Below are 24,064 nucleotides of genomic sequence, written 5' to 3'. Positions count from 1 at the left end.
GTTTTTATCATAGTGCAAGAAACTGTAAATGCACTCCTAGATGCATCAAATGCAACGGCAAGCACCCTACAAATAGATGTGACATAAAAGATAAGATAGAAGAACCTGTCTGTATTAACTGCCACCAAGCTGGACACCTCGCCGCTTGGCGTGGATGCAAATCCTACCCAGTGATCAAAATTAATCCGGAACTAAGAAAATCCTATGCAAATGCTGCAAAAAACAAGTTCAGTAATCATCAATCGATCGCTCCTGACCCACCCAAACAAGGAAACCCAACCATCCCCGAGAACATACCTATTCAAGATCTCTTGGATTCCCTAAGAGAAATCAAGTCTATGCTGGCGGAATTTCCAGGCCTTCTCAATGCGGCGAAAAAGATCAAAATGGCTAAGACAAAAGAAGAAATGAAACTCATCTTAATTAATGCTCTGCTAGAATAATCACCTTGCTCTTCTCTCTTGCAGCACTGTTACGCCTCCCTTAACCTCGCCGTCTCCTGATTGGTCCCGACAAGTTTCTCCCAGTATCCTGCACCTCATTGGCTCCTGGCTACTAATCTGAACCCCGAAAACCAGTGCTCCCTTCTCCTGGCCTCACTCCTGTGGTGTTATCTTAATAATCTCTCATCATCTACTAGTATCTTGAACTAATAAGAACATTTTCATTCAACCCTAAGTCTTATTTCTTTTTAGATTTACGGATGGTGGGGCCTGCGGCCCCAATGAGCCGTAATCCCTCTCAACAATTCAGAAATATCACGTAACCGCATGTGCTCCCTTCGAAACTGTTATTATTTTATAAGGAGCTTTATTTGCAATATGCTTTAAAGCAGATAACATTACTTTAAAAATGTTTAGTCATTTTTTAGCTATCATTTCAATGATATCATAATTTTCAATCTCTAGGGACATGTAATGTTTTTATACATAACTGTTAATTATCACATATCTTTGATGACTTGCATGTTTCTTTCTCTGCTTTTGATATTTTATCACTCAATCAATATTTTTAGCAAGAGTCAATGGTAATTATATATGATTTATGGCTTAGAATAGTTGAATCTTGCTTTTGGAACATTAAAATATAACAAACAAACCAAACGTATATTTCATTTATTACAAAGAATGGATAAAGTGAAGAATAGTGTGCCCCCGAGTTTGTCTCCAATATTGCAACCCATCGAAATCTAGCAACCCTAATGCTGTTTTGTTAACTACTTTTTGCAATGCTTCAGTTGTACATAAACTACAACTATATTATGAAAAATGTTAAATTAAAAATATTAAAAAAATATCGATTAAAGATTTTAATTTTGTTCTTTATTATAATTAAAAGATTATTAAATAAAGAAAGTTAAGCTTATAATTAAAAGTTATTTTTTTCTTTCTTTTTTTTAATGTGAATACGAACAGAAATATTTATTCTTTTGCAATTTTTAATTGTCAGTATGCGCTTTAAAAAATTGTCTGCACTCTCACTTTAAAAGACAGCTGCAATGGAATTCTTCGCAGTTCTCGTAATTCTTTTGGTGTTCTAACGGTTGGTTCCCTTCATAATTTGTTATGTCGAGAGTATTTCGAACCTGTAGAATGGATGAAGGGTGAGTTAAATATGTATATATATATATATATATATATATATATATATATATATATATATATATATATATATATATATATATATATATATATATATATTTACGAGTTCATGAAGTTAGAAAAGGATGCTTGTTTGAAATTTTGTATTAAGAATGGTTTGATATCGAACCGGCAGAATGGATGAAGGGTGAGGGAATATATTTTTTTACGAGTTGATGAAGTTGGGAAGAGGATGTTTGTTTGAAATTTTGTATGGAGAATGTTCCGATTGCTTCTTTCTCCGTTCTTTCTTTTCTTTTGGTTATGTACTGTTTCTGTTATCCACACAGTCCTTACGTTCAATGTGCTAGCGAAGCTACTACGTTCCCGCTCCCGCTGCTAGCGAAGCCGTAGGATTGTTTGTAGGATGAAAAACCAATACTTATCAGTAAAAAGTCCTAATTATATGGCGGGAAATGGTAACCGTAACTGTTGCGCGGAAGTATTTGTTTCTTTTGTTCGCCATCTTTATTGACGACTTGGCATTGTTGGCGCAGCAGGGGGCACACTATAATTCACTTTTACCCAAAGAATAATCATATGAGAAAACAGCGAGAATGGTCTCCCCAAAACTTTCGCGTACACTCTCTAATAAACTTGTTATGCTAGAGAACGCTTTGCATGGCATTGCCGTACAACAGTTACGAAATACGAATCTTTGGCGTAATGTAGCATTTTTTATGAATCTTTCGCATCCTCCTTGGCGAGTTATTTGGCGATTAATCTCTGGCATGCGGTTAATAGTATACGAAAATCGAATTTGTGCTCTAGACACGTTTTTCCAAATTTTTCCCATATAGTTGAAACAGAAATTTGGCTTAAAACTGCATTTATAGTCAAAGAGACCCCTTATGAAATTTTATATATTTTAGCCGTAGCCTTTTTGAAATATAGCGTTTACATACTTCTGAAAGTACAGACTGACAGGCAGTCAATTATTTGTTGGTTTTGGCTCAAATTTTGAGAGGTTAAATTTTAACAATTATTATTTTTCTCGACAAAAGAATAACAAGACTATAAATGCAAACTTATAGCAAAAAAAACTTCGTTCAAGTGGAAAAGATAATGTACCTATCTATATCTTGAATGTGTGCAATACACAAAAGACTTCTTAGTCATACTAATTTTATCCAATCATTCTAATCAAACCCAGTCATCGACCTTCACAATATACTTTTTAATTTTTTTTTCACTTTCTCGTGAACGTTATATGCAGGAAGTATAACTATTCGTCAAAAAATTCGAACACCAGATTTTGACGTATCGCCTGGTTTTAGACCTCCGTGAGTTCGGAAAACACATTTTTGGAAATTGTCAGTCCGTCTGTCTCTCTCTCTCTGATAAAGATAATTCAAAACTGTTTTGAGCTAGACAGTTTAAATTTGCCATACGGTCTTTACACCAAATTTGCAGATCTCTATCAAATTTTAAGTAAAATCTGTTCAGAGGAAGTCCGGTTGTCCGAACATAAGTTCACATGATAACTACAAAATGAATACAGCTAGATAGATAAGATTCAGTACACAGGTTTAACATCTATAGTTTGACACTTGTTAAAGTTTGGGCCAAAATTAACAAAGGAATGATTGTCTGTCGCTTAATACTTTCAGAAACATGTGAACGCGATAATTCGGAAACGTAATGACTTTAATATATCAAATTAAGTATGAGTTTTTGACAACATGTGCAGTTTTGTGTCAAGCTTTTGTTTCAATCGATTGAGAAAATGAGTCTAAAACACAAATTGGATTTTCGGATACCATTAAACGCATGCGAGGAATTAATCGCCTAATAACTCGCCAAGGAGGATGCTACATTACGCCAAAGATTCGTATTTCGTAACTACTGTACGGCAATGTCATACAAGGCGTTCTCTTGCGTTTATGATTATATTTTATTAAAAAATTTGCAATAAAGTTTAGGGAATATTACTCTCCCTAGTTTATTTAAGTGTCTCTACTAAGAAATGGTAAGTTTGAAGATTATAGCAAAAGGAATAAAACAACCTCCATTTGCTCCCAGAAAACAATGCAACGAATTATATCCAGGATTATTGAGACGAAATAATGCTTTTCTTATATATATTAATTTGACTTCTGATTTTACACAGTGTCTGCCCTTCATAATGCTTTTTAATGATATTGTCATTATTACTTAAATCTCTTCATTAAAAACTCATGTTGGAATTGAGGGGAACGAATGTGCAGATGCCCTTGCAAAGGAAGCACGCGACGAAGACCAACCTCGAGTAGTCACCTGTACAGATGCGAATGCTGCCGTCAGGCGAAGGATCTACAACCAGCATCTTAGCAAGGCAACAATCCCCGATCTAATCTGCCCAAGAAACCTTTTCTCTACAATAGCTAGGCTACGTACTGGACATTTCAAAGGCATGAAGATCTCACGTACCAATATAAAATCCTATCCCATCTGCAAGTACTGTCCCCATTTGCAACTAACTCCAGATCATGTTTTTGACTGTCAGGCCATTATCGGTTCCCTTTTTCAACTTGGAGCACTCCCAATCGAAATCCTCCATAGCCATCGGGCTCCAGAACTTGCAGATCTTGTCACCAAGGCGTTTGGAGGACTCTAATCTTTTGCACATAGACACAACAACAATAACAACATTAAAGACTAATAAGTTGAGCATGCAGATAATATGAAAGCTTGACACAGCTTCCAGTTGGATACAAAAATACACCAGTTAGATAAACCAAATTACATCAAAATGATTGCCAGAAAAGAATGTCTTTATATTTTTTCCCATCAATATTGTTTTTATCCAATAATTAGGTTGAACAACAATGTTCTCAGATGTTCAATGTTTACGTTAATTAATATGGTGTTACTATTATACTTAAATATCGTCACCAACATATATTTAGACTGTCTGTGCACACTCATAGTATGAAGAAATAAACGTTTATATTCGAACACAAAAAAAATATTCTGTATTATCTCTAGAAAAGATGCAACGTAAGAATGCATCTTAGAAATTATTTCTGGCATTAGAGCTTGTATTATTAATCGTCACTAAAGACCAGAAGAAATGGTCTCTCCTAAACATTTTCGCATATATTCTAGTAAAGAGAATACCAGGGAATACCTTCAACAGCATTGGAGTACAATGGTTGAGAAATATTTACATTTGGCGTGAATTTAGCATTTTTACTGAATCTATCATGTATTCATTGGCGAGTTATTTGGCGATTAATCCGAAAATCGAATTTTAGTTTTAACTGCGTTTTTACCAATCAACTGAAACAAAAGTTTGGCATAGAATTACTCTTGCAGTCACAAATTCACATATCAAATTTGATATACTTAAATCATTTTGTTTTTCAGTTATTGCATTTGTATGTTTCTAAAAGTACAGATTAACAGACGGTCAATCCGTTGTTGAATTTGTCTCAAAATTTAATAAGTGTCTAGACTATAGATGTTAATTCTGTCTATCCAGCTTCCTTCGTTTTGTAGCTAACCTATTAACTTATATTCGAACAGACGGATAGACGAATTTCCTCTAAACAGATTTTATGCAAAATCTGATAGAAATCTGCAAATTTGGTGTAAAGACCGTGTACCAAATTTCAATCCTTTACCTCAAAGCATTTTTGAGTTTTTTTGTTAAAGACAGACAGGTGGACCTTTTCTAGAAATATGTTTTTCGAAATCAGGGACGTCTAAAACGTAGAGATTCGTCAAAATCTCGCGTTCGAATTTTTTTCACGATTATTATAATTTAGTAAGTAAGCATTCGAGAAGCTGGCGTCCTGGCATCGGGTTAGTGCGTCTTTCTCGTGATCTGGGCGTCCCGGGTTCGAATCCCGGTGTGGGCATCGTTGTTCTTCATATGTGTTCTGTCTGTGAGGTGTGTGAATGTGACCCCTTGTAAAAAGGGGTTGTGCAAGCGAATGTGTGTGAGTTTCATGAGCTAGAAGTCAGACTTCTGCCCTTGGATGCTCAGGGATCTTTACCCTCAGAAGCTACTGCACCCCCTTTATTTGGTAACGCGGACACGACATCATCAGTATACGAGAAAAAGGTATAGAAAACTGTGAAAACCGCATTACTGTAGCACATAGGATATTTCAACCTTTCTAAAACTCACTTTACTATTCTTCTAAAATGTCATGATAAGTTGATGTCAGAATTATAATTATATCGCCTGATCTAAGTGAAACAGAAATGTTTATAAATCCTTGTCACATCTTCAGTTTTGATTTTATATTCAAGTTGTCATAATCTGGAGATCTGGAGTAGGATGAATTTTTCCAAAGCCATTTCGTGTTTTTTTAGCATGCAACACCTTAGAAATGTCTTATTTGTGATGCAGACACATAAAATTCAATAAGTGATGGAATTAGATGACGGCACGAATGTATAACAGCAAATATACGTAATGGAAACGTTTTTATATGCATGGAATGCGCTCGCTTTTCTTCAAGTGTTTGTATTAATTTAACAATAACCCATTCTTTCCCGTTCAGTTATTTTTGCTTACGATTTGTAGTACTTATTTCAACATTCGTATTCGCACTCCTGAATCAGTGAGTTCTTGTCATATGAAGGTCGTGCATGTTTTACCTGCAGCATCGAACAATTGAAACTCATGTATATCCGAATAAAACGTTTTGTTGTTTTCATATGAAATGATTAAATGAATCCGTATTCATTGAAAAATTTAATTTTTTATAAAGAGTAATAGTGCTAAGCGATGAATTTAGTAAAGCCTGAAAAATATTACCATAATATCTATAATATCAATAGTGATAAATTGTGTCGTGGCTGGTTCGTGAGTGCATTCAATAAATAGGCAAATAGAAAACTTAAGAGATTTATTTCAGATTCGTTCGAGTTACTCTGCTCAGTAACTCCTTCTCCTCCAAGAGCAAACACTCGAATGACATCACTCTTTTAATTACACTCGCGCTAGTTGCCTAGCGCCATCTATGAACGTTTATTTCCTAACGCTTCAAAATCCAATCACTACAAATTGTTTAAAGTAAACCAACTGGAGTGGTCTCCCCAAAACTTTCTCGCCTACTCTCTAATAAACTTACATGGCATTATCTTATAATAATTATGAATTACTAACTTTTGGAGGGAATTTATCATTTTTACTGAATCTATTGTGCCATTCTTGGCGAGCTTATTGGCGATTAAGCCATGGCCTGCGTCAATAGTATCCAAAAATCGAATTTGGGTTTTATACACGTTTTTCTCAGTCGATTGAAACAAACATTTGACACAAAACTGCACTTGTAATCCTAAAATCTCGTACCAAATTTGGTATATTTAAATCACTGCGTTTTTGAACTATCGCGTTTGCACGTTTCTGAAGGCACACACTACCAGACAATTAACCTATAGTCCAAATTTGATAGCTTTCTGCACTACTGATGTTAAATCTATGTACCGAATTTTATATATCGAGCTCTCTTTATTTTTTAATTATCTTATGTTCGGACAACCTCTTAACAGTCATTTTACTCATTTTGACAGAAAATCTGCAAATTTAGTTTGAAAACCATATACCAAATTTCAACATTCTAGCTCAGAGATTGTTTGAGTTATCTTTTTCGCAGACAAAAAGACAAACGGACGCTTTCTAAAAATGCTTTTTTTCAAACTCAAAGAGATTTAAAACGTGGAGATTCGTCAAAATCTGGAGTTCGAATTTTTGACAATTACTATAATTTCTCTATGCTACGTATACAAGAAACTAAAAAAATGTTTGTTCACTATTTAATAGATCCGGCATTGCCTTGAATTTAAATATTTTCCTGTATAATATTTTTGATTAAAAATTTAATTTGTATGATTGAAGTTAGTTTGATTGAAAATAAATTCAGAGGAAATATGTAACATAAATAAATACATACATAACCTCTATGACTTTTATTTATATTAAGTATACTACTTTAATTTCGATTAAAATATCTTAAAAGCATAATTAATTTAATGAAATGAGGAAAGTATAATCCTTTATTCAAGAAGAATCCGATTTTATTCATATGTTTTGTCAGATTTAAATTACTAGTTAATATATCCAACGAATGAATTTTTTACACGGTATTTATTCTGCAGAGCGTGGCCGCATTGCAATATTGTAAATGATGTCAAAAAAAATCCTACAAAGACATCTGGCGGCGAAGGATTTTCAAATATTGAAGAAGAAAATATCAAGGAATCAATCAAGAAATGAAGAATTGAATGTTCTTCTAATATTAACCGTAAAAGAAAACAGTGAAGCGAAAAGGAAAACAAAGCGCATTTTTCTTATAAAAAGATCAACAAGTTATTAAATTAGAGATCTTCCTTAAACTTCCTCACAATAAAGACCTACTACCACCAATCAATCAATTCTACCACCGGCATAAAGGTTGAGGAACTTGAACAAAACCATGGTCACTATGAGTGCTCTGATTTTTATTTTCACATGAGTTCCGCACATGAATTTTGTGTTTCTCAGCCTAATAAAGAAAACCGATTATGTATTTTGGACACCATTTTTAATCAAATTTGAACAAAAATTTTGAAATAAACCAAAATTTGATGCATAACAGGATACAGATGGCATACTAATGATGGCGTACCAAATTTCATTTACCTAGCCTTTATCGAGTTCGTGTGCAAGCGAAAGTACAGATCTACCAGCGGTCAATCCGCAGACAAATTTCGTTTAAACCTTGATACGAATCTACACTTAAGAGGATAAAACTATGCATCAAATTTTATTTATCACGGCCTGGATGCTTTATTATTATCTATACTTATAAATAAAGCTCAACGTGTGTGTGTGTGTGTGTGAGTGCGTGTGTGCGTGTGTATGTGTGCGCGAGCGTGTGTATGTGTGCGTGTGTGTGTGTGTGTGTGTGTGTGTGTGTGTGTGTGTGTGTGTGTGTGTTGGCGCTCTACAGGCCAGGTCATTTGACATACAGCTACCAAATTTGGTACATGTATACTTTAGAGGTCGGGAATGTGCACCTGGGGTTCCATTTTTTGAATTTTTAATTAGAATTTTAATTATTAATTAAAAACTAACTTTCCTGCCAAAAAATCTTCCATTTTCCCCACCGCCAAATGAGTAAGGCTTCAGTTTTTTTTTCTCCCAACATTAATGAGGCTTGGGTTAACATTTTTCGGCCGATTATTTCAAACGATTCTGTTTATTTTCTTAATGTTTGATGCATTTAAAATTAAACATTGTTAATTAATCCATGTTTCAGATTCATTCTGAAGTATTTTTGAATTAAAATAACACAGAACAAAAGAAATTAAAAATGTCTAATCTGCATAGCGTTACTCCAACTGGCGTAGAAAAATTCACGCATTTGCGTTACCGTAACTGGCGAAGAAAATTCACGCATTTGCGTTACCGTGACTGGCGAAGAAAATTCACGCATGCGCATTGTGTTCTGATTGTTGTCATGACAACCATTATCAACGGATGATTTAAATTATTTTTAGGTTAGTTGCATGCTTTTGTAAGTAAATTGTATTTATGTTAGTTATATATTTTTTGTATATGCTTATAGTTTTAAGTGCATCGTTTTTTAAGTAGTTTTTTTAAACCTGTTTTCGACCGATTATTTTAAACGACTCATTTTATTTTCTTAGTGTTTGATGCATTTAAAATTAAACATTGTTAATGAATCGATCTGTTCATGATGAATCTGAGAAAATTTTGTTGACAAATTCTTGAGATATTACATAAATTAAGAAAGATATTCTTTAATGCCCATAAAGTTCAAACGCTCAGTGACTCTGTTATCAGTAATCATATTATTAAAAAAATGCTTCGTTTCAGTAAAAAATATTATTATATTAATTGCAGATTAATCATTTACACTTTAATTTAAAGCATAAATTCTACGAGAGGTAACAGAAAATTAGAGAGATACATATCACGTTATGACTGAAGGCCTTTATAATATTATGAGTAAATTATATGACTCTCAAAATTTGAAGTTTTAAAATATTTTGATGAAGAATCTATTAAAATTGGAATTGCATAAAACATTTAATTATTAAGCTCCGGTTCAACCTATTTAATTATTAAAATTTAAACGAACATTAAGATTGGTGAACAGGCTGGTCGCCAAAGGCGGCTAGTTATGTTAAATTGCAATTGGACAGGCAGACAAATTTCCTCTGAATGAATTTTGTTCAAGAGTTGATAAGATTCTACAAAGACTATATAACAAATTTATTTTATCTAGGTCAAAACACTTTTGACTTATTGTATTCGGAAACAAACAATCAGATATAATTCCAAAAATGTGTTTTTAGGACTCAGAGAAGTCTCAAACGAAATTCATCAAAATCCCCTGGATTATTATTTATTTATTTATTTATTTTATTTTATTTGGAAATCACAATACTTTTTCTTTGTATATTTCATATATGAGAAAATAAAAGGTTGTAGTTTGGTCCAAACGAACTATCTTATGAGAAAAATTGGAAAAACTTTGCGTTTCGTTCAGTGAAATTGTTGAAATTGCTTCACTTATTTTCTCATGACAAAAACTGCTAGTTATTTAAAAATACAATTAAGGATGACGATGTCGTCTCCACGTTACAGTGGAAAGAGGGATGCAGTAGCTTCTGAGGGTAAAGACCCCTGAGCACCCGAGGGCAGAATTCTGACTTCTAGCTCATATGAAGATGAGCTAGACTCGCTGGCACAACCCCATTTTACAATGGCTCTTTCACACACATCACAGTAGAACACAGGATGAAGAACAACCATGCCCGAACCGAAACGCCCAGATCACGGGGAAGACGGGCTACCCCTAGGCCAGGACGCCGGCTTTGATTTCATAATCTGCAAAAGCGGTCAATTAGTTAGTGTCAAATTTTGGTTCCAATCGGTTGAGAAATTCGATTTTCCTGTACAATGTGCTGAATGCCAAAGATTTATCGCCAAAAAAAGTCTTCCATTGGTCATAATATAGATTCAGTTGAAATGCTAAATGCAAGTTAAAGATCAATATTTCGTAACTATTGTTCGCCAATGCCATGCAAGATATTCATGGTCTTACATATTGTCTGCAATTTTATATGTGGAGCGGGTGATAGCACTTTTATTAGAAAATATACGATAATGGTTTGAGGTTACCACTCCAGTTGGTTCTTTTTTAAATGCAGCAATATTTAGATTTGCTTAAATTACAAATGCTTTCATAAGTTGAACTATATTTAACACATTTTTTTTCTCCTAAAAGATTAAGTTTGTGGATCTCGATTTTGCAATGAACGCAAAGTATTAATGACGTAACTCTCATATGCAACAAGAAGTTATTGTAACTTGATTGTTAGCTTTGTGTAATTAGATTTCAATTTGAGTCAGGACATCCTTTATGATTTGCGTGATTTACGACTTGCGTGATTTATTACTTTCTGAAAAGCAAAGAAGACAGAGAGAAAGAAAGAACTGTACTTATTAAATATTTGACCAGATTTTTGTTGACACTTCATGTTTAGTTCTCCCTTGATAAAAAAAGATTTTAAAAAAAACCATTTTTGGAATTGGATTCTGCTTAGACTATGAATTGGGAACCTATTAGATATTTAAAGTGACATTTTAATCTATAAGAAAAGGCTAATTTATTTTAATTTAGCTAAATCTGAAATGTTGCAATGACTTAAAAGATGGAATAATATAAAAATGTTGGATATATTTCAATGTAAATTATTTCTTAATTTTAAGTATTAAGTAATAAACCCAGCCAATTCACTCTGGATAGGCTAGTATGTTACGTTTTGATGTATAAATTTTTCTTAATCATTTAAATGAAGTGAATTACCCTTCTGAAAAATTTTGCTAATTAAATCCAATGGGTGTGGTTATCCCAAATATTCTCACATATTCTCAACCAAAATTATTATCCCAAAAATTCTCACATATTCTCAAACAAAATTGTTATCCCAAATATTCTCACATATTCTCAAACAAAATTATTATCCCAAATATTCTCACATATTCTCAAACAAAATTGTTATCCCAAATATTCTCACATATTCTCAAACAAAATTGTTATCCCAAATATTCTCACATATTCTCAAACAAAATTGTTATCCCAAATATTCTCACATATTCTCAAACAATTCTCCCCTTCGCCCATATAAAATTATGAATCAAGGTAGAGCCATCACGAAAGGCTCAGATTTTAATTTCTGGAGTTCCGGACATAATGTGCTTCGTAGTGTTATAAAGAAAACTGAATATGCATTTTGAAAACTTTTATCTGACATATTGAAGCCAAAACTGGTCAGAGAACTAACTATAATTTCAGAGATAAAATCACGTGTTAATTGTTGTTTATTTTGATTGTTACGTTTGTGAGTTATCGCGTTAGCATGCATGAAAGTGTACAGATAGACAGACAATCAACTACTTGATAATAATATCATTAATATGGTCGACAAAGAAGTAAAGTATGATAAGAATACTTTAATCAAATCAGTTCTATTTTTATGAGCTATTTATTGACACAACAAAAGTATAGTTATAAAGGAAAGCTCTCCAATAATAATAGAGCAATTTGATTGGTTACCTATTTTTTCAAAATGGCGAAATTGTAAAGTTTAGCTAGAAAAATTGGCATAACTTTCCCAGCTGTTGAAAGTAAGAACTGTGTCAAAATTTTATTCATTAATAACTTTCGAAAGGAAAAGGAAAAAATACGTAAGCATTATCGACGTATCTGAGGGTGATGAGTTTTGATTTTAAAAAAATGAAATTAGTTTAGTAGCTGAAGCCGACAAATTGTATCGCAAGATTTCCCCATACTGAATGTACAATAAAATTTTGCTTTATTTTTCCAAATAGGGAGAATGGTAAGAGGCAGTCGCCCATAACGAGAGGGGATCACATCTGGGGTCATGAGCTTTCAAACGAAATAAAAAAATTTGAAATTGTTCATTTGTTGGGTTTGGCTATTATGTCAAAAAAGCTCCCAATGGGGAATATAAAGCGAAATATTGTTTGTTTTTTTTAATTTTCCTGAAAATAGAAGTGGTGGACTGACTTACCCAGAGGTCATGAGTTTTCATATGAAATAAAACATTTTAACGTCGGTTTAGTGGATGGGGTTGGCGAACACTATCGCAGGATTTGCCAATATCGAATGCACTATGAAGATTTGTTTTATTTATTTTTTTTGTATCTCCAAACATGTCCCTCGGGGGGGGGGGGCACCTCTTAATTCAAGATGAGAATATTCCAGTATGGTTATTGGTTCTCTCACTCTTGAGGTACACGAATAATTGAGAGTGGCTACCTCCAATCGGTGACGGAACATACTTCCTAAGGGAAAGGTTGTATCGTGGCCGGTGATGGCCCTTAAGACTCAAACACAGTTCCCGCCACTGTTGCTGTCGCGGCGGTACGGTCACTGAAGGTTTTCCGTGTGCCTTCGGGAGGGCGGAGTAGTCAGTCTATGATATATCTCCAAACATGCAGAAAGGAAGTAGGAAGATGATTCTTAATGACATATATGGGGTCATGAATTTTCATATGATTTTTTTTCTTTGAAATCGGTTTATTTGTCGAAGATGAGTAATAGTGTCAAAGATTTCCCTATAGGAAATGTATAGTGAATTTTTTCCCTGAAAATGAAGGTAAACAACTTTTAATGACCTATCTAGAATCATGAGTTCTCGAATGAAAAAAAACTTTTTGACGTCACTTTAATGAATGAAGTTGACGATCATTATCGCGGTATTTTCCTATATCTAATGCACCATGAAGATCTCTTATATATATATATATATATATATATATATATATATATATATATATATATATATATATATATATATATATATATATATATATATATATATATATATATATATATATATATATATATATATATATATGTGTGTGTGTGTGTGTGTGTGTGTGTGTGTGTGTGTGTGTGTGTGTGTGTGTGTGTGTGTGTGTGTGTGTGTGCGTGTGTGCGTGCGTGCGTGTGTGTGTGTGCGTGTGTGTGTGTGGGAATTTTTTCACCTTATGGTGATAATAGGTGAATTATTTCACCTATTATCACCTATTTCACCTTTTTATGGAAGGCAAACAATTTTCCATGACATATTTAGAGGTCACGAATTTTCATATGAAATAATACTTTTTGTGATCGGTTTAGTGGCTGGGGTTGGCGAACTCTGTAGCACGACTTTTTCATAAAGAATGGCAGTGAAGTTTTGTTTTGTTTCTCAATTTCTCTCAAATATGTAGGGTGGTGGAATTCAGTCGTACTCCGATCACATATATAGAGGTCATTAGGTTTTATACGAAACAAAAACTGTCGAAATCGGATCAGTAGTTGAGGCTGAATGATGGTTCATTGATTTTCCGCTTTTATTTAAAATGTATAGATAAATAAAGAGAGAGAGAGAGAACGATAGGCAGTTAGAATAGGTGGATTCACAACATTCTAGATGTAGAATTTTTTAACAATTATACTTTTATCTTTTTTTATACCTACTATATGAGAGTGGAAAAGGTGGTATTAGCTCTTTAAAGGCTTTAAAGACCAGAAGTAAAATGAAAATCGGAGCTAATATCAATAAATTTAATTTAATTATAAAATGCTTTTGGAAAAAAAAATCCTTAAAATATAAATACTCGATAACTAGCAAAATTCATAATAGACACTTTCAACATAAATTGTCTTAAATTCTACTCAAAATATCACAATAAGGACCTAACACCGAAAGAAAAATATTTCCCCTAGAAAAAAAGACATTCATCTGCAACATTCTTGTTTTAGAATAGTTGAAGAAGTAAATTAGCTAGCAACCAACACAATACGTAAATCAAGAGGGGAAAAAAAGCTTTTAATTTAAAAGCCGTTAAGCAAAAAAAAATCAGGTTCGTGAAAATTTTAGTGCTCTAACCAGTTGCCTATTTAAATTTGATCAAGTATTAAGCTATTTCATATATGTGACACTTTTTTTAAGTTCAGCTATTCTACATTGATGACAAATATGATTATGATTTTAGGATGCTTAGAGGATTAAACTGAAATACAATTAAGAAGTGCATTCATAGATAAATAATAAGACTTTAAGTCAAAAACATTTTAATCCAAACCAAATTTAATAATGTAAACTCTGACCAGAATAAAACAAGTATAGGTATATTAAGCTATAAGCTGTGCAGCTTAAAGTACGTGTGTCTAACTTAGATTCCTGCCATACAAGATTTAAGCTATTTTATTTACATTTGCAAATAACTGGATTGGGACTCGAAAGATTTTTGATGAAGAAAACAATGATTTTCATTCATTTTAATATTTCAAGTCCAGCATTTTGTAGAACTTTCTTGTAGCATAAACATTATTTTAATTCCATTTTAAAAACACAAATTTAATAATGTAAACTCTGACCAGAATAAAACAAGTATAGGTATATTAAGCTATAAGCTGTGCAGCTTAAAGTACGTGTGTCTAACTTAGATTCCTGCCATACAAGATTTAAGCTATTTTATTTACATTTGCAAATAACTGGATTGGGACTCGAAAGATTTTTGATGAAGAAAACAATGATTTTCATTCATTTTAATATTTCAAGTCCAGCATTTTGTAGAACTTTCTTGTAGCATAAACATTATTTTAATTCCATTTTAAAAACACAAATTTAATAATGTAAACTCTGACCAGAATAAAACAAGTATAGGTATATTAAGCTATAAGCTGTGCAGCTTAATGTACGTGTGTCTAACTTAGATTCCTGCCATACAAGATTTAAGCTATTTTATTTACATTTGCAAATAACTGGATTGGGACTCGAAAGATTTTTGAAGAAGAAAACAATGATTTTCATTCATTTTAATATTTCAAGTCCAGCATTTTGTAGAACTTTCTTGTAGCATAAACATTATTTTAATTCCATTTTAAAAACACAAATTTAATAATGTAAACTCTGACCAGAATAAAACAAGTATAGGTATATTAAGCTATAAGCTGTGCAGCTTAAAGTACGTGTGTCTAACTTAGATTCCTGCCATACAAGATTTAAGCTATTTTATTTACATTTGCAAATAACTGGATTGGGACTCGAAAGATTTTTGAAGAAGAAAACAATGATTTTCATTCATTTTAATATTTCAAGTCCAGCATTTTGTAGAACTTTCTTGTAGCAAAAACATTATTTTAATTCCATTTTAAAAACACAAATTTAATAATGTAAACTCTGACCAGAATAAAACAAGTATAGGTATATTAAGCTATAAGCTGTGCAGCTTAATGTACGTGTGTCTAACTTAGATTCCTGCCGTACAAGATTTAAGCTATTTTATTTACATTTGCAAATAACTGGATTGGGACTCGAAAGATTTTTGAAGAAGAAAACAATGATTTTCATTCATTTTAATATTTCAAGTCCAGCATTTTGTAGAACTTTCTTGTAGCATAAACATTATTTTAATTCCATTTTAAAAACACAAATTTAATAATGTAAACTCTGACCAGAATAAAACAAGTATAGGTATATTAAGCTATAAGCTGTGCAGCTTAATGTACGTGTGTCTAACTTAGATTCCTGCCATACAAGATTTAAGCTATTTTATTTACATTTGCAAATAACTGGATTGGGACTCGAAAGATTTTTGAAGAAGAAAACAATGATTTTCATTCATTTTAATATTTCAAGTCCAGCATTTTATAGAACTTTCTTGTAGCATAAACATTATTTTAATTCCATTTTAAAAACACAAATTTAATAATGTAAACTCTGACCAGAATAAAACAAGTATAGGTATATTAAGCTATAAGCTGTGCAGCTTAATGTACGTGTGTCTAACTTAGATTCCTGCCATACAAGATTTAAGCTATTTTATTTACATTTGCAAATAACTGGATTGGGACTCGAAAGATTTTTGAAGAAGAAAACAATGATTTTCATTCATTTTAATATTTCAAGTCCAGCATTTTGTAGAACTTTCTTGTAGCAAAAACATTATTTTAATTCCATTTTAAAAACACATTTGTCAAATTAATGATTTCCTAACTATTTTAACTATTAAGGAACTTCTCATCTAAACCAGTTAAGAGTATCCATCATTTAATTCTTATTCCATATTTGTGTCATCGAATCTCCCATTGAACTTACATAAAAAAAATAAAATGAAATTTAAATAAACTCTATAGCGTTTCGCAATAATGAATACCAACAAATCAGATGATCGCTCACGTGTTGAAAACACAATAGAGAAAAGAAATTATCTTACAGAAATTTCATCATCACTGTCCGAGAAAAGAAAATAATTTCAGTATTTAGCTGCTGAAGCCTTCAATGTAACGTCTCTCTTTAGATGGTCAAGCAAAGAATGAATTTTTCTAAAATAACCAGAAAAAAGAAACTGAAAATTTTCGAGAATACAATATTAATTTCTCGTTACTCAAGCCTATTTTGTAAGTAAAAGCAGATATTCTTGATGGGGTTTTTTCACCATCGCCATTTAATGAATGCTAGTTTGATATTTTATATTTATAAAATATAAAAGGAGGAATATAGTTTCATTAACTTTCATAGTAATAGTCACTCTTTACGGATAATTTTTAAATCATTGCAGTCCAATATGAAAATATTGTTACGTAAACCTCAACCTGAAAAGGACAGAAAACTCGATAACGAATAAAAATGTTTCATTCCAAAGAAAAGACGAAACACAGATAACAAGACACAACTGGAATGTTCTCGAAGATAAAACTTACTGAAATCAACATCACACATGCAAATCGTTATTAGACAACTACAACAGCACAAAGCGCTTAAACACAACTTGCTACAAATCAACACACCAAAGAGATCATTTACTCGGCTCTTTCTCGTGTATGTGTCTCTGCTTTTATAGCTCCCTAACAAGGCATTAAAAAAAATCTAGAAGAATCCCGTATCTTATCTTCTCATTGTGATGTCGCCAATATTCCTACATATTTGAGAACATTAATTTTTGGCACCAAAATCGCCAACCTCATCTATAGTCGCTAATTGATCGCCATGTCCTCCGCTAAGAAGGGGGCGTCATAGACTCGACATTCAGGAACCATCCATTAGCGATATCTGTAAAACCCTCTTCCTTCTTATGACGCTAACGTCAAAATGGAGCAAAATTATAGATTCGTAACACTATTTACAACAGAAAAAATAAATAACTTCAGTGAAGTAACTGTCTTTTCAGTCACAACTTGACCTTACCTTATAAAATACCTTTTTAAAAAACAATAGAATATCAAAAATTCATTCAACTAAATTGTGCGTGGTAAAATAAGCTGGTGATATAATTAGTCTACCAAATATCATAGTTCACACAGGTGGATTTTTGATTAGACAGCTGCCTAGAGCCTGTGGAATATCAGCCTAATTATCAAATGAATAAATGTATAAAGAACCTATTCCATAAATTGTAAAATATTAATTATTTGTCAACTACAGTCGGTCAAATTTCTTCCTATTCATTTCATCAGATTAGTTATTCTATAATTTATAATGATGTTGATATCACAAGTGGTTCCTGAAATATTGTTGTGTACAAAATGCAGAGCAATTATGCCATAATAAATAAATATTTACATCTTCACAATACCACAAAAATTAAAAAAAATCATCAACGTGGTAAGTTAAAAATGCTTTCAAGTATGGAAAAGGATTTATCAATTCATTAAAAAAAAAAAGTGGACCTGTGCATTATTACAAAAGGCCTAAATCCGCCATTATTACAAAAGGCCTAAATCATTTGCGCCAAGTCGCCAATTAAAATATCATTTTGTTGAAATCCATTTCTTGTAACTTATCGCCAATGGATGATAAATGGTCATTGCCAAAAAACAAGATCGGTTAAATTTATTATATGACAAAAAAAGCAAAAATAATTCATGAAAATTCAAAAATAAATAAAACATATATGAATTATCTGGCATAAATAAAAATTAGTTTAAACTTCAAGTTGTTAATCTTTAACTATTACAGCTTCTCGCTTTAATAATTATCTTGTTTTCTGAATTGGCGAACTTTGCATTTTTGGGGGATTTGAAAATATCCAGAGTTATAATTTTCTGTCAAACTGAATTTTTGATATGCAACCTTTTGTGTTCCAGTGATGATACATTTTGAACATGAATTAATAATTCAGAAGATTATCTTTTCAAAAATAACATCAGTATTACTCGCATATATCATCAATAATTTCTGTGATATATCAAATTTCCTTTTAATGCAAAATTTTGAATAAATTTGATCACAAAACTATAAAAAAAATCTGCATGTTGTCAGACAACAACCGTTATAATACAATTTTTTTATATATTTTTTTAAATTATATATATATATGTAAACACATATTTTTGAAGCAGAGTCGTATCGAAAAGAGAAGATACTTTTGTAATTTTAAAACTTCGCTTTATTCCATCCTGGGAGGCATAATTTATGTACAAGCAGAAGCGGCAGTACACGTCAACACAGAACGACACCAGAGAGAAAAGAGAAAAAAGCTAATGAAATATTTATCCACATGATTATATACTGTGAGATTTTGATAGGGATTTCTTTACGCGTGTCGACTTTTATAGTTGGAGTTTAGGTATCTTTTAAAAGAATTTGTTTAAATCGACAAATTTTTATTCCTTCGCTGAGTGTGGGAGCTTGTCGATGTCAGCAATTCTACAGAGCATGTGTAGCATTAATTTAAAAAAAAGGTGGAATTGGATCAGAAAATAAAAGAACATTTTAGAATGAAGTTAATGTGGGTTAAATTAAGATAGAACTTTGGGAATTAATTAGGGTTTAATTTAGATTTAGAAATATCATTACATACATACATTTGCATGTTTTTAAGTTACTCTAATTGACGGCAAATTTCCGAAAAGAAACTTTAAAACAATATACAGTTCTATCAATTAATGCATGTACGGACATGTTTAAGAACTGATTCTCTCTATTTTGACGAGTTTCAAAAACTGCTGAGGATTGAATCGTACCTAAAATATCATTCTTTTTTCTAATTTAACTGCTTAGTGAATTACACTTCACGAACAAAAATGCAAAAAATCCTTCTTTTTCCAATTTAATTGCTTGGTAAATTACACTTTCCGTACAAAAATGCTCTTACTATGGCATCTCATTATAATCTTTAAAGTAAAAGAGTTCAAAAGCAGTTATGAAAAATGAGGAAATAACATCTTCCTTGATATTTATTACCAAATGTATACTTTCCCAGCATACTTTCCTTAAATATTAAGGGGATATTTAAAATTCGGGGAAGATAAAAATTTTAACATGATAATGTTTATATGCCGTAGTATTATCTGCAGAATTGAAATTAGAACTGCTGAACTTGGTATGTAATTGATTCTTGAGTAGTAAGAGCCCAATAAGAAAAATGTGTTAAATTTTTTTTAAATAAATTAAAACTGCAATGTTTTTCTCTTGATACCTTCAGAGCATATTATTGAACAAAAATATTTTTTTTTTTTCTTTTTACAATCGAAAAAATATTTTTTTTGATGGGAAACAGATTTATTTCCATATAAATGTTTTTTTCTAATTTTAATATATTTTTAAGTATATTTTACAGTAATATTTCTTATTATTTCAGTTACTGTATACTTGTTGTAATGATATTAAATGATTTTTTATGTATATCCTTATTATAATGGCTATATCATTAAAAAATAAATTTTAAAAAGAGAGTAAAGATAGACGAATCAAGCTTGAAATATTATAGCACTATGGTGTTTCGGTCTAGTGGTTCGAATTTCTTGTAAATTTTTAGTTTGGTGTAAAATTCATTTATTAATTTTTTTAAAAATCTGATAAATTTTATATTTAAAATGTAATAAGAACAAAAAAGAATAAAAACAATATATACAACTTCTCTCAACAAATAAAATAAAATATAAATCACAATCTGTTATTGCTCCAGAAAACACCTTACATCAATCTTATTTCAAATCCTACACTGAATGAATCCAAGTTCGAATTAGAAGTTTTTTAATTGTTTTAAACCTTGTTGCTTAATTGCTTTTTTTATTGTTGTTATAGTTATGTTTTAAGATTGTAAACTAAAAGTAGTGTTGCGTTTATTGTTGAGCGCTTTGACACTGCAACCAGTGAAAATATAAAACAAATTTATCGATGAGCCCGTGATTGGGGCTAGGGTTTAAATTAATCTGAACAAATTAATGCACTAGTTTCTAAATAATGACAAAAAATAATAAATAACAAAATGAAGACTATCTCTGCAATTGTGAATATTCCTTAATGTGATATGTTTTAAATAACAAAATGGAATAGCTTTTTAAAAAATTATAATTAGAAACAATATTTGTTGAAATATCGTTTTTAATTTCATATTTTTCAATTAAAATATTATTAACTTCTTTCTTTTTTTTTCCTTTATTATATATCCTTGCTTTTTTGCTATTGGTATTTATCAATTTCTATACGGAGATGTAATAAATGTTTTCGTGTTGACAATTTTAAAACATAAGTCGTTCCATATAGGATTAAAAACCAGTTGTTTTAGAATTCATATGATTTTTAAAAAATCAAAAATATATTATTATTTTAAAATAGGATTAATAATTTTTTTTTCTGTCTATGTCCATTTTGGATGGCTAGGCTCTTGTGTGTATCAATCTTCTAAAAAAAATATCAAATTGGAGATGAAACTTTTAAAATTTTCGAAACTAAGATTCCCTTTGATTAAGAATACAGCAAATTAGAAAATTTTTTATTCAATAATTTGAAAAGACTTGAGGAGTTCAAGATCAATATTTTTCAGTCCATATCTGATTTAGATGGCTAGTCTCTTGTGTACTTGAATCGTTGAAAAAAGATATCAAATTGGAGATGAAACTTTTGAAAATTTCGAAACTAAGATTGCCCTTGATTAAGAATACAACAAATTAGAAAATTTCTTATTCAATAATTTGAAAAGACTTGAGGAGTTCAAGATCAATATTTTTCAGTCCATATCTGATTTAGATGGCTAGTCTCTTGTGTACTTGAATCGTTGAAAAAAGATATCAAATTGGAGATGAAACTTTTGAAAATTTCGAAACTAAGATTGCCCTTGATTAAAAATACATCAAATTAGAAAAATTCTTATTCGATAATTTGAAAAGACTTGCGGAGCTCATAGGGAACAGGTAGACAAGCTAAGATTTTGAAAACTAGTAAATTCATTTTCAAAAGCGCCGATAAAAAGGATTTATCTCATGTATATTTATGAAATAAATTTCCATTTAACACAGTTAGACATCGAGACATTTTGCAACAATCGCGCGGACAACAATGCCCAGGATTTTCCCGTAAGGATCTTTCGACGACACTCGGTTTAGTAAGCAAGTGTGAGAAAAAAAAAATTCCAAGTTCAGTCTTACCTGTTGCAAAAATTTTAATCCTCGGACCGGAACACGCGGCTGGAACAATTGCACATGCAGCATGCTTGCATACGGTTAATATCGTCTGAAAAGAATCCTTCTCAGTGGTATGCGACATGCAAATCTGGCAACTCGTAAATTACAGATGACTTTCGAGTCTGTGGCGTGCGAGCGTGCCGAGCCGAAAATGAGTCGAACGCAATGGGCACGACAGAAAGTGAAAACGATCTGGAAAAAAAAAATAATAATAACAATCGTAGCGAAGTGGAAAAAAATAATAAATAAATGATGGCGGTCGCGTACCACGTGATGCAACGGTATTCCAGAGCATCGGGTTGTGTCATGGTTCCGGATGGAGGAAATTGGATTTGGAGGGAAGGCCGAGAGCTGACTGTTCTCTGGCGGCTCTTTCAGAACGGTACGTGACAGTGAAAAAAAACAGGGCTCTCGAATTTTGATTTCATAAATTCCTAAAGGAAATTCATTTGCATTGCAATGAATTAAGGCAGTTATTTGTTAATTCTACGCATCAGCTAATTCGAAAAAACAATGAAGGCCATTCCAAAAAGGTGTTTGAAACCAATGGCGGATTTAAGTATTTCGCGCCCTAGGCAGGGCACATCATGAGGCTTTTCTTTTAACCCTTTAAAGGGCCATTTTTTTCTAGTCATATTATGTTAAAATATTTTTAGGCTTGAAATTAGAATAAGAAAAAGGATTCATTTAGCTTATTAGATAAATTTAATTTGATTAATTCATTAATTTGGTTAATTAATAATTAAGTAACAAATCAAGACACATCATTTTGTGTGAGATAAAGAACTGAAGCATCTAAGTTTCTGACTTACTAAAAAAATGTGTCAGAACTGATGCCAACCTACATAATTTCATACAAAGATTGATAAATTTAGTGGGAAGCATACTTCCCACGGCCCTAGAAAGGGTTAAACAAGATGGTTCAACTACGTTTCACATTTCAGCTCATTTTTAACATGTTAATGATTTATTTTAGTTTAATATATTTTTATTTTATTGATTTGTTTTTGTTTTTATTTATGTATTAAGGCTTCAGAATTTTCGACATCCGAGTTTGTACCCAATGTTATTAAGGCAGATGTTTGATTTTATAAATATCCTAATACCTAGGTGAATATATTGGAACTTCACCTTATAATAATTAATATAATTCTGATATTTTATTTTTCTCTGAATTTATGTTTTTAACAAATATATTTACTTGGCAAATAGGGAAATATTTTTTTTTTAAATCTATCTGCTTAAACGACACTCTTTGAGCCTATTGGCCCTTTGTAGTTGATAATCCGTCAGTGTTTGAAACATTTTCTGTGCACCAAAATTTATTTCCATTTAAGTGAGTAAAGAACAGGTATACAAAGAACGTTTGTTCTTATAGAAACGACATAGCTTAAAATTCCAGCAAGAATATTAAATTTCAAGGCAGTTTGACAAAAGTGGTTGATCAGCATTTAATAGAACACTAATAAGATGGTCAAATGTGTCAAGTGGTCGATATAGTTTAGAAATTTGATTGTATATCCCAAATTTTAATCAAAATAATCCCTAGTTCTCATCTGCTTTAAAAATGAATAGTTCATGTTTGGTGTTTTATTAATATTTTAAATAAATCGTTTGCTTTCAGAAATATTGTTTTGCTTGGGGGAATAGTGAATTAAAAATTGCATTTGGGTCTTTACATTAAGGATAAGGCGATTTTCAAAGCCTGCGATACAAATAATAGAGTCGAGAACATAGTAATTTGATTCTCCGACCCGCCCGAAGGCACACGGAAAAAAAATACTGAATGGCCGGACCACCGCAATAGTAACACTGCCGGGAACTGTGGTTGAGTCCTAAAAGCCATCACCAGCCACGGTACAACCCTTCTCTAAGGAAGTACGATCGATGGGAGGAAGCCAGACTCCCACCTTTTCGTGCACACTCCAGAGTGGCGAGATCCAACCATCATACCGGAAGCATCTCATCCTCATTTCGAGGTGCCCCCGA

The 24,064-nt window shown here is 31.8% G+C and overlaps 1 protein-coding gene across 1 annotated transcript in view; it reads right to left on the bottom strand.

The window, feature by feature from the left end:
- The window catches only part of LOC129976558 (uncharacterized), a 106,281-nt gene extending 84,055 nt beyond the window's left edge, over positions 1 to 22,226 (bottom strand). The window contains exon 1 of the mRNA XM_056090187.1: positions 22,040 to 22,226. The gene's annotated coding sequence lies outside the window, so the exon portion shown is untranslated. The remainder of the gene's footprint in view (positions 1 to 22,039) is intronic.
- Positions 22,227 to 24,064: the final 1,838 nt, after the last annotated feature.

This window comes from Argiope bruennichi, chromosome 7 (genome assembly GCF_947563725.1).
Source record: "Argiope bruennichi chromosome 7, qqArgBrue1.1, whole genome shotgun sequence".
Taxonomy (NCBI): Eukaryota; Metazoa; Arthropoda; class Arachnida; order Araneae; family Araneidae; genus Argiope; species Argiope bruennichi.
This window is presented reverse-complemented; position numbering and strand designations above follow the sequence as displayed.